This window comes from Chenopodium album, chromosome 5 (assembly GCF_948465745.1).
Source record: "Chenopodium album chromosome 5, dcCheAlbu1.1, whole genome shotgun sequence".
Lineage (NCBI taxonomy): Eukaryota > Viridiplantae > Streptophyta > Magnoliopsida > Caryophyllales > Amaranthaceae > Chenopodium > Chenopodium album.
The window spans coordinates 29,049,679-29,062,732 of NC_137838.1; the positions used below are offsets into that span (position 1 = coordinate 29,049,679).

At 39.0% G+C, this 13,054-nt stretch overlaps 1 non-coding gene across 1 annotated transcript; it reads left to right on the plus strand.

Annotated features, from left to right (window-relative positions):
- The first annotated feature begins 8,806 nt into the window (after positions 1-8,806).
- LOC145633479 (small nucleolar RNA R71) lies at positions 8,807-8,913 on the plus strand. Its single transcript, XR_014112803.1, has one exon. It is a non-coding gene; the product is annotated as a small nucleolar RNA R71 (small nucleolar RNA).
- Positions 8,914-13,054: the final 4,141 nt, after the last annotated feature.

Sequence of the window (13,054 nt, forward strand, 5' to 3'; positions counted from 1 at the left end):
AAGTTATCATGGTTTTAAAAACGTGTAAAAAATTGGAATTGTCGCGCCACGACAATATCTAACGTGGCACGGCAGCTGGTACCGTGTCGCGGTACATATACCGTGACACAGTGGTTTTTCTGCGTCTTCACGCACTTTTTTACCGTGACACGGTGTACTGTACAGTGCCACGGTGGACAATGTTGCATCGCAGTGTACTGTGCCGTAACACGGTACATGTTCCGTGTCATGGGAATTTCCCGTGTTTTCCCCGCATTAACTCTAACGCGTTTTATTCTCCGTTGCTCTGTTTCTGTCCCGCGTCACACCAGAGTACCCCGCGCCACGAGATTCCTTGCTGTGTCGGGGCAACCTTTGCCGTGTCAGGGCGCATTTTTGCTGTGTCGCGGCATTATTTTTAGGGGTTTTTTTTTTTATCTTTTAAGGGTTCCCTGTGTTCCCTCTACTCATTTTCCCTATAAATATCCTCTCCCTTTCTGTAGTTCGGGGCATCAAATCATTCTCTCTTCCTCTCTTCTACGCCAAAAATCATTCTCTTCTCTCTCTCTCTCTCTCTCTCTCTCTCTCTCTCTCTCTCTCTTATATTCTAAGCCTTAAACATATATTCTTAATTATACCATTCTTCCCTTAAGCACTCCAAGGAGTCCATACTTAACCCGAGGTTTTGTCCTTAAGCCAAGGCGTGAAAGGTATAAATAATTGAGGGTTTGGACCAAGTCAAATCTACATTTATTTAATTTAATTTTCATTTGATTTATATCTTTTATTGAAGTTACTAACAATTTATTCATGATCTATCAATTTTAAGGAACGCGCGGAATGTGAGTAATTGATTATTTTATTTACTCTTATTTTATTTTAATATTGCTAGTATCATGATTAGGTTAATTTATATTTGATTTGACTAACGCTATTATTGTTAAATTGCTTCCAATATTAATGTTTATTCTATTATATTTATTTATGATCACCATATTTCATGTTTAAAGGGAATATGTAATTGAAAATCACGTCTAATAAGATAATTTGGACAACCGTTTAGGTTCCTTTTTAATCTTGTTATTAATTCAACTGATCACAAATATTTTAGAATTATATGTTTCATTAATATTCAACCAATTTAGCTTAATAATAGTTTGGAGCAAATTAAATCTTTGTTTGCATGCCTTTGAGATCGCAAGAATCACTTTTCACTATAAGAATTGAGTAGAGGCCAATACGTGCGAATGCGACTCCATGACTCACTTCGTACCATCATCCCCCATCCTTCTTTCGTGGTTCCGAACCATATGGAGTTAGTGACAAGGTAAAGTCGTATCCCCTAATCAAAAGTAATTCCTAAATCCTCTAACTACTGTAGATAGAGAAGTAGGGTCGAATCCACAGAGAAACGAGTCTTTCTACTTCTAATTAACTAATATAATCTAGATTATGAAGTAACCAATATATATATTTGAACCATAAACTAAACTACGGAGATCAAGAACAAGGAGAAAATAATATATAAAAGGATCTAGGGCATAGATTCACCAATAAATAATATTCAAGGATTGAATATAATAATCATTCATCAATGCATAATTAATCAGATCATAAAGGGCTTTCGCTACGTATTACAATCACACAATTAATTTACCGGTATTAAATCTCATATTTCGAATCTCGACTTAACCATTTATAAATTAACGTGGCTATTGAAGCTAGACCTAAACATCAATTCTCATATGTCGAATCTCGAATCAATATTGTCAAACTCATGCATAAGAGATCAGGCCTAATCTAGTCACAGAGCATTAAATCAATCAATAGTAAATTAATCTAGCATTGATAATTAACAACAATAAATTACCCTTCATATTATTTATGGATCCCCATAAACCCTATAAATAAAACTACTCACACATAATAGAAACTAAACTAATCAAAGCAATAAAATAAGGCATAATTAAAGGAATAGATTAAAATAATTAAGATTAAGAGAAGAGAAATAGTTACCAAACAAATCTGGAATTAAGAATGGATTAAGAACAAAGGTTTAAGAGAAAGAAATCTAAGAAAACGATTAAGAGACTAAAGAGAGAGAGAGATCAAAATCGTATTACAGAGGAGTATTTATACTCCGTACAAATCCTAAACTAAAACAAACTAAAACGACGTTAATTGTCTCCTAATAAATACACGCGCCTGGTCGGGCGAGGCACCGCCTGATCGGGCGCGCCTTTTAGATTCCTCAATACTAATCTCGCGCCCGGCCGGGCGCGTCATCGGGCGCTAACCTTAGCTTCTCCCGCCTGTCCGGGCGCACCTCCGGGCGCCAGCCTCTTTGGCCGGGTGGCTCACTTGGGCCACTATTTGGACTACGATTGGGCTCCAATCCTTCGGGCCAAGCTGGGTTTCCTCTTCCGGTCTTGAATACTCGGTCCAAATTTCCCGGTATCACCTATATCGAACCCTTAATCACCGGTTCGATGGCTCTAACCGGCCCTGGGCTATAGAATCTGGTCGTGCTTCTCCAATGTTCGTGATTGCTCCAAAATATCTCGGGAAAATACTCCAAAAGTATAAATCCCTGCAAAAGTCAACCAAATCTACGAAAACACTATAAGACACCAATTAGTAATAAAAGTGGCTCTAAAGAGCTAAAAACACTACCAATTATGACCAAGGGACGGGGGTTAAATACTATATAAAATAGACACATCAAACTCTCCCAAGCCAAACCTTTGCTTGTCCCTAAGCAAAGATCTCATCAATGAATCAATAAATATGCTTCACCCCAAAAAGTAAAAACCAAGCACAAACGATCCAGGGTAAATAAAATAAACATGCTTCAAAATCAACCAATCAAATCTATCTAATTACCAATCTTCCCTAACAATTGTCAAGCAGAGCAAACCACAAGAGCATATAGAATTCAAGACTAGTGCTCACGCACTCAACTCTCATTTTTGTAGCGAGTAAAAGATGTAATCGATCACTCTCCATCCAACCCCTTTATGTGAATAATGCCCTCCCAAATCACACTCTCGTGTGTATAAAACAATGTATGCTCAATCCTACTAGTCGACTCGAAATATGTCAAATCATAACTTGCATCGATAAACAGCACTTTCACATTCATACAATTCTATGCACAAAGGTCGGAAGGTCTTTAAAGCTTGTAATGTAAGGCTAGGGAATAAGGGTAGGAATCATTTGGGAACAGGTGAGAGAAAAGCTATGCTTAAGGGAGCAAATCCTAATAAAGCCCATGATCAAAATAAACAATGATCAACATCTCCTAACGTAACCAACTCTAACATCAACCCAATATACTCCAATCATAATAAGTAATCCCAACACTTACAATTTCACTCATAAGATATAATAATGAGGAAGTAGAGTGAATAAACAAACTTTATTTCCAAACTTGAATTTTCATTGAAACTCTACTTTTTTTTTTCTTTTGATCAACCTCAAACTAGAACATTTGAACATTGAACACTTTTTTTTTTCTTTTCTTTTGAAGTTCACTTATTTTTTCCACATATTTTTTTTCTTGAACTTCTCTTTTTTTATTTTTCATAACATCATGCTTTATTTTTTCAAGAAAATATAACTCTCAAACTCATCAAAAATAAACATGATCAACAACAAAACAACTTCTCAAAAGCCCACCCAAGATGTGCAAATAATAAGCACACTACAAACTCCCTCACCTCACTCACTAATAGCTCCCCCAAGCCAAGCTTGGGACTAGTAACCAATGGGGCAAAATAGGCTTGTAATATGGCTAATAAAACAACAAAAAGTCAAGGAAACAACATGGGTAGCAAGAAGGGAACAAATGTATCTACAATATCTGGAGGCTACCTAAAAGAACAAATGCCTTCGTCCTCCACAATGTGCATAATAATGAATCATATAAATATTACTAATAGTTGCAAACCAATACTCAAATTCATAGACATACCAGGAACTATGGAACTATCACACATTCCTAACCAAATCAACTAGTCAAGCACTATATTCACAAGTAGTTGGACAAAATTGACGCATGTTAAGGTTTCAAGGCAATCAAACATCAAATCATGATTAACTAATCCACAATGCCTATCATCAAATACCAAGAATCAAAACAATTTTCTCAAGTAAGGGGCACAGGGAAGCATAATTTACAATTCATTGGAACGTATTTTTGGATTTTTTATTTTTCAATTTTTTTTATTTTTTCATATATAAGAAAGCAATAAAACTAACCTAGAAAGCAAGAAATCTGACCTAAGAAAACACACCAAAAATAAAATAAAAGAGGAAAAGAAATATACCAGATCCAAAATCTCCCCCAAGCTAGAATCAGACAATGTCCTCACTGGCTCGGGAACTAGCCCAACATAGCTAAAACTGATCATACTCATCCATCGAGCCGAAGCCCGCACCTCCACTGCCACCTGCACCACCTGCACCAGAAGAGCTACCACCAAAATAATCAGCATAAAACTCCCCCCCGCCGGTCCCCCGAAAGGAATGTCCTAGACGTACCCATAGAAGGAAGAATAGTCCGTGTAAATACCATGGGCAGTGGGATCCCTATCGTATCCCTGGGGTGGAGGCTGAAACCAGTCAGGGTGAATAGCGTCGTCGGGAATGTTGCCCCGACGAGCATAATCATCATACATAGGGTAGAGAGCTCTACCCTGGTTCCTCTCTAGGTACCCTAACCTATGGTCTATGGAGCCAACCATCCTCCTAAGGTCAGTATGGGAATGCTCAATACGTCCCAGGGCCTGACCTATACTCTGAAGGTCCCAAACTAGGTCAGAGTCAACATGAGGGACGGAGTGAGACATACAAGGTGGAGAGAATGCCACCTCGGGCTGAGGCTGAGGTGGTGGAACTAGTGGTGGTGGTGCCTCCCCCCTAGTGTTGGCAACTAAAACATCATAAGTGTAAGATGGTTGCCATGGGGGAAAGGCGGTCAAGTCAGGACTGGTTAGGGGAAAGATGGGCAAAGGTTGCTCGCTCTCAGTCCTAATACACCAAAAGGGTGTCTGCTCGCTATCCGGTCGAACCCACCCCAACTCCTCAAAATACCTAGCAGTCATATAGGTATCTGGTCCATAATTGGTCAGGTGGTGGGGTCCATCCACTACAAAACCGGCCTTTTTCACTATTATCCGAATGATAAGGCCTCCTAAACGGATGGGGGTTTTTGATGTGGTGCTAGCCGTGGCATTCCTACTCAAATGGTGAACAATAAACCTACCTATGTTCGATTTCCCGTACCCATACACATAGTGTCCTATGACAGCTAGTTCGTTAGATTGGGCATTATGGGGCTCGTTCCTACCTAAAAAACACAAACCCGCAAATCTTTGCCAGATTTTTGGGACAGGGTGGTGAATAGGTTTGGTACTAGCATGTTGGGGGTCAGGAGAAGGAAAACCAGACAAAGCATGATATATGTCACCCATTTTATAGTCCGCATGCCATTAGTGAGATAGTTCGGAATTTAATTCAAATAATTTACAAAATTCTACAAAAGTTAAACTAATATTTCTATTGTTCAACCTAAAAAATCAATTTGGCCCATTTCTACTACTAACAACATGTAAAGAAGACAAGAATTCACAAGTAAGTTCTCGTAATGTAGGATAGTGCATATCAACAAATTTTCTCATGCCAATGTCATTGAAAAATCGTTTTACAAAATCATACAAACCAAATGATTCCAAGGTAGGGCGGTGTAACCACCGAGAAGGAATTACCTCACGACCGATTAAGTGTTCCTGCTGCTCCTTTTGCTCTCGGCTAGCAATACGGATCGCCGACCAGTACGGGAGTTGCAAATACGGGTCGTATTCCTCCCTCGAACTGGAGCTCCTACCGAAAATAGACCTAGCCCTCTTTGAAGCCATGATAGAAAATGGGTTTGAAAATTTATTTGAATAAAATCTAAAAATTTTTATATGGAAATGTAGAGGATGAAGAGAGGATTACAAATATATAAAAAGTTTTGAATTTGGTTGAGGAATGAAGGAGAAATCTTAGAGAGAAGGTAGAGAGAATTTGAGTTTTAGAGAGAGAAAGTTATGGAAAAATAAGAGTGAAATGAGAAAAGCTGAAGAAAGAAGAAGAAAAGGAAGGGTCGGGTATGCCGCGCCCGGTCGGGCGGCAGCTCCCCCGGTCGGGCGATCTAAATACCCAATATCGTTTAATTCTCGTGCCCGGTCAGGTGCCCTTCGCCCGGTCGGGCGCCCTTCGCCTATTCGGGCGATCTATCGCTCCAAATTTTGCCCCTTCTCGCGCCCGGTCGGGCGAGGCTTGCCTGATCGGGCGGACAAAATTGTCCGTACACGACGATATTTGCGCCCGGTCGGGCGCCCGTCGCCCGGTCGGGCAAAATTACTCACTCTTTGGACCTAACTCTCGCGCCCGATCGGGCAGGATTCACCCGGTTGGGCCCGAGGCCAATTGTCGAGTTTCTCACTTTCCTCTTTGCTTCAAATTTTGGCTAACTCTTTTCCTGAAAAGCTGTGCAAAAACTCATAGAACTGATTAAATTCCCTCGTCTCTCCTCTCATAAGAAAGAGGAAAGAAAAACTAGTCTAAAAAGCGTTAAAAATACGGGTTGCCTCCCGCAAAGCGCTGGTTTATCTAGGTCCCGCACGACCTTCTTACCAAGTACAATAACTAGGACCTTTGGCCTAACGCTTGATCGGGTGGTTTCTCACTCGGTCTAGCGGTGTTTCGGCTGCGACGCGGCTTCTTGACATGCCCTGTGGGACGCCAAATCACCTTATCTGGTGGATCCTCCTTGACTTGAACTGGGAGATCTTCAATGCTACGCACTAAAGATCCTTCTTTGATCGAAGGTTGCTTCAAATTATCATTGCATTCAACACTTGCAACTCGAACTGGCGGAATACTTACCGTAGGCTCAAATCGCACAACTTGCTTGATCGGTTCCACCTTTTCATCCTCGAAACCAAGACCAACAGTGTAAAGTTCTCTTTCTATTGCATCGACTTCCTTCTGCCATTTGTCTATCTCATCTGAAAGGGATGCAACACAAGATACCGCCTCCAAGGGATCTTTTTTAAGAGCTTGGGGCTTGTTAGAATAATTCTCAACCGCATTAACACTAAAACATTTTTCCTCAGTCATGGAGCTTTTAGGGGTATTATTAAGATTAAAAATAACTTTATCATCCCCTACCGATAGTGTTAACTTACCACTTCTCACATCTATGATTGCTCCTGCAGTGTTAAGGAATGGTCTACCCAAGATAATTGGGGTTTGCGTATGCTCAGCCATATCAAGAACAACAAAATCAACAGGTATATAAAATTTACCTACTCTAACGGGGACATTCTCTAAAACACCTAAGGGGTATTTGAAAGAACGGTCGGCCATTTGTAGAGTAATATTAGTAGATTTTAATTTACCCATATTCAACTTGGAACACACAGATAATGGCATGACACTAACGCTAGCACCTAAATCACACAATGCATTATCAATCATTAGATTGCCTATATGACAAGGCATAGAAAAACTACCCGGATCTTTTAATTTAGGTGGAGACTTATTTTAAAGTACGGCACTACACTCTACAGTGAAAGCTACTGTCTCTACCTCACTAATAGACCTTTTCCTTGTCAATATTTCTTTCATAAATTTTGCATACGAAGGAATTTGTGTGATTAATTCAGTGAAGGGAACTGTTACCTTCAAATCTTTTACCATCTCCAGGAACTTACCAAACTGCTTATCCAAGTTTGTCTTGAATTGACGATTGGGGAATGGAAGTTTGATAATTGGCTTAGGAGCATTATTGCTCTTATATGGAGTAGCCACCTTCTCTGGAGTCGTGCCCTGCAATGTAGGATTAGTTATGTTAGTACTAACCTTTATCCCTGTAGGGCTATTAGCTACATTGTCAGGTTTAACGGAATCAAGATTAGCATTATGTAATAAATCAGGTTCATCAACTCTAGGCATAGGGGGCCCTTCATAATTTGAACCACTCCTTAGAGTAATTGCATATTCTTGATCCGTAGGCCTGGTGGGCTGTGCCGACAGAGCTCCCTGTTGGCGAGCTTGTAGAGTAGCGGAAAGTTGCGCAATTTGATTATTTACAATTTTATTATGTGCTAGAATTTGATCAATTGTCGCATCTCTACTCTCCATGTGCTTTTGCATATTAACCAACATTGCTCTAATTTCCACCAGAGAAGGGTCAGAAGATGAGGAGGATTGTTGTGGTTGGTTCTTCTGGCCAGCATTGGGATGATAATATTTCTGCTGGTGCTGCTGTGGCGCCTGTGGTTCTTGTGGTGGTGGATTTTGAACATTAGTACTCCGGTAGGAAAGGTACGGATGATTCCGATAACCAGGATTGTAGGTGTTAAAGTATGGGTTATTCTGCCTATAAGCTTGAAAGGCATTAACTTTCTCCACGGAACTCCTGCAATCTTGTTCCCAATGACCTAAAATACCACAATTTTCACATAAAGCCTCATTAAAATTATTATTAATCGCAGAAAAATTAGCCATATTAGCAGTGCTCAAATTATCTAATTTTTGGCAAATAGAGGTCAGCTGAGCTTGCAAAAAGGATACAGAATCAACACTATGCTTCCCCTTGTTAGCAAATCCTCTAGGATTCCCATATTGGGAATTGTGTATCGCCATGTCTTTAATAACCTGACCTGCATCTTCAACATCAAGATTCATAAATCTCCCACTAGCTGTAGAATCTAAAATTATTGGAGAAGAATTTCCAAGGCCATTATAAAAGGCTTGGATTAACTGTCATTGTGCTAAATTATGGTGGGGGCAGTCTCTTTGTAGATCCTTGAACCTCTCCCAAGACTCATATAAAGATTCATCGGCTTCTTGGGCAAAGTTATGAATCGCACTCCGTAGTACGACTATTCTCTCTGCAGGATAATACTTGTTATAAAAATTCAAAACAAGAGTTTCCCAGTCAGTTATGCCAAGTGCAGTTCTATTTAAGCCATTAAACCACAATTTAGCTTTTCCAGTTAAAGAGAAGGGAAAGAGAATCTCCCTGATTTGGTCTTGAGTAACCCCGGCTTGCCTGATGGTGTTACAATATTGACAATAGTCGGCAATGTGAAGATTTGGGTCTTCACCCTTGGCTCCACTAAATTGCTTCCTCTCTATCATCGTTATAAATTGAGGTTTAATTTCGAATTGAACCCCATCAGGAGCCGGAGTGGGGGTGAGATGTGGAAAATCTGTAAGCTTTGGTTGTGAGTAATCACTAAGCTTCTTTGGAACCGCCATCTCTGATTCTGTGTTTGATGATACCTCTGAATCGCTAGAACCAGTTGGAGGATCGCGGTGATTATTATTATTATCACCAGAATCCGCCAGGATTTGCTTATAGAGATTTTTCTGTCTATGAAAAGAACGTTCAATCTCGGGATCGAATGGGATGTACCCCGATCTGGAACACCTGGGTATAAACAAAAACTAGAAGCAAATGTGAGATTTGCCTCAAAGAACTAAAGTTCTCTGAGACAAAAAGAGAATAACCTAGACTACAAAAATAATCAGAAATAAAAATAAAACTGTTTCCCCGGCAACAGCGCCAAATTTTAACAAGGTAAAGTCGTACCCCCTAATCAAAAGTAATTCCTAAATCCTCTAACTAATGTAGATAGGGAAGTAGGGTCGAATCCACAGAGAAACGAGTCTTTCTACTTCTAATTAACTAATATAATCTAGATTATAAAGTAACCAATATATATATTTGAACCATAAACTAAACTACGGAGATCATGAACAAGGAGAAAATAATATATAAAAGGATCTAGGGCATAGGTTCACCAATAAATAATATTCCAGGGTTGAATATAATAATCATTCATCAATGCATAATTAATCAGATCATAAAGGGCTTTCGCTACGTATTACAATCACACAATTAATTTACCAATATTAAATCTCATATTTCGAATCTCGACTTAACCATTTATAAATTAACCTAGCTATTGAAACTAGACCTAAACATCAATTCTCATATGTCGAATCTCGAATAAATATTGTCAAACTCATGCATAAGAGATCAGGCCTAATCTAGTCACAGAGCATTAAATCAATCAATAGGAAATTAATCTAGCATTGATAATTAACAACCATAAATTACCCCTTCATATTATTTATGGATCCCCATAAACCCTAGAAATAAAACTACTCACACATAATAGAAACTAAACTAATCAAAGCAATAAAATAAGACATAATTAAAGGAATAGAATAAATAATTAAGATTAAGAGAAGAGAAATAGTTACCAAACAAATCTGGAATTAAGAATGGATTAAGAACAAAGGTTTAAGAGAAAGAAATCTAAGAAAACGATTAAGAGACTAAAGAAAGAGAGAAAGGAAGAAGAGAGAGAGAGAGAGAGAGAGAGATCAAAATCGTATTACGGAGGAGTATTTATACTCCGTACAAATCCTAAACTAAAACAAACTAAAACGACGCTAATCGTCTCCTAATAAATACACACGCCCGGTCGGGCGCGCATTTTTGTTTCCTCAATACTAATCTCGCGCCCGGCCGGGCGCGTCACCGGGCGCCAACCTAAGCTTCTCCCGCCCGGCCGAGCGCCAGCCTCTTTGGTCGGGCGGCTCACTTGGGCCACTATTTGGACTACGATTGGGCTCCAATCCTTCGGGCCAAGCTGGGTTTCCTCTTCCGATCTTGAATACTCAGTCCAAATTTCCCGGTATCACCTATACCGAACCCTTAATCACCGGTTCGATGGCTCTAACCGGCCCTGGGCTATAGAATCTGGTCGTGCTTCTCCAATGTTCGTGATTGCTCTAAAATATCTCGGGAAAATACTCCAAAAGTATAAATCCTTGCAAAAGTCAACCAAATCTACGAAAACACTAGAAAACACCAATTAGTAATAAAAGTGGCTCTAAAGAGCCAAAAACACTACTAATTATGACAAAGGGACGGGGGTAAAATACTATATAAAATAGACACATCAGTTAGTAATCTCATGGATTATGAATGGGGTGTAACCTTCACGGGTCAATCATTGTTGCCTTTCGTTGTCCCTTTATTCGTGGTTGCCTTTTATGATCCGTGAACGGTTTACAAGTTCCTTAAAAACTTGTTGGCGGCTCCCTACTTTCCTTGTCCCTAATCGTATTATGTCAATTCTCACTTCCTATTAGTGCTAAGCATATTCACAACATGCTTTAACGTAGGCGCACTTCGAACGACGCTTACATATCTTATGGCCTCTAACCATTATTTGGAATTTGGATTTTGTCGTAGCTATCTTACAAGGCATTATTCCCTTACTATCTAATAGTATATAGTGTGCTTGTAACTCTTAGGTTTATTGCTAACTTAATAGAAAATTTATAGAATTCAATCCAAGCCTTTGGTGAATTCTATACCTATACGGGGTTATTGCATCAAACACCGAGTTTCAAGGCGCTTCCAAAGCCCTTTGATTATCTTGATCTTACTCCAACTTTTTCAAAAGTTTTGTAAGTAATGAATTCTCTTTTAAGGGACTAGTAAAGTTCTTTTGAGTATTCTTGATAAAGTATTCTTACGAAGCCCTTTAAGGTCTTTCGAGATTCTCAGTTCTACTTTGTTGCTAATCTCGATGTTCAAGTTTGTTGCAATTCTCGATGGTCATCGAATTTATTTTCCTCCCACTTGTCGTTTTGGAAATGTGTTACTTTCCAGAAAGACACCACTTAGAGCAACAAACATTATGTTCTCAATTAGGTTGTGGAGGTAGTGCCTGTAGTCTCACTTAAAAGCTTACAAAGAGACATGTATATTGTCTCTGGGTAGAAGTTTGTTGTGAAACAAACAGTTAGCTCCCACTTGAGCTATCTTAGCCTTTAATGAGCCATTAAGCTCCCACTGAACCACCTGGCTCTTGCTAAGCCAATAAGCTCCCACTAAGTCACTTAACTCCCACTAGGCCAGTGAATTTCCACTGTGGCTAAGAGTTTTAGATATATACTTGGAAAAGACGTTTAGAAGTTAATTCTATCCATAATTGAATATGGTGTCCTTTCTTAGCTCCGACATTTTGTTTAGTGTAACATTAGCCCTTTGTGCAAATCTTTAAGAACTTTATAAGAAGGGGTGTGATCCATTATTGTTCGCGTCATTTTTAAATTGCATTGAGGTCTCCGTGAAGAACTTTGTGGAGTTTTATTTATGAAAATTTCAGTTTCATAACTTTGTGATGGTAACGCTTGGCTCAAGCAAACATCGCTCGATCTAATCTAGACGTTTTGAAATCTTGCCAAGTCGATTATGTACTTCATTGAACTCTTGAACTATTCAAGGTCAAGTTTGTTCACATTTAACGAATATAGCCATATTCTTGCAAATTCCTCGTGAAACGTTGAAGTAATTGAATCCTCTTTAGCTTTCGGAGTCAATTCTCTATACCAAGAACAATAGGTTTTTACTTTGTCGGTTTTTAACAAGTAAGACTTGCTTGTCTTAGAATGACTCCGAATCGATCAACTGTCAAGAGCCTATATAACTTTAAGTATGTTCTTGTTAATGTGATAATGCTAAAGATGTCCGGAACACAAATCATGCCTATGATTTGAACTTTTGTGAGTTTTCATGTTAGAGGGAAATTTTTGTTTATAATCAAGAAGTCTTGACTCATGGTTTAGACAACCATGCCATTTAAATAAATTCGCAACTACTGCTATTTACTCTGAATGTGAGTCTTTCCGTGTGTTAACGGAATGTTTGTTAATTATGGAACACAATAACCATTTATTTGTTCCAGCCTTAGCTTAAAAGGTCTTTAAACAAAGCATACGACCTTACAACTGATGTAGCTCCACTTGCTTCATTCTAAGCTTGTAAGTCAATAACTTAGCTTGTCTTCAATAGTTTGAGGTCACTATCAAAGTGGAATACTCAAACAGTATCTGATACTTGTGAAGATAATGACTTGCTAAGCTAATTGGAATAACATGAACTCTCTAGCAGAAATGAAATCTTATTCCTTTTCTTTGTTCTGCATTTCCTATG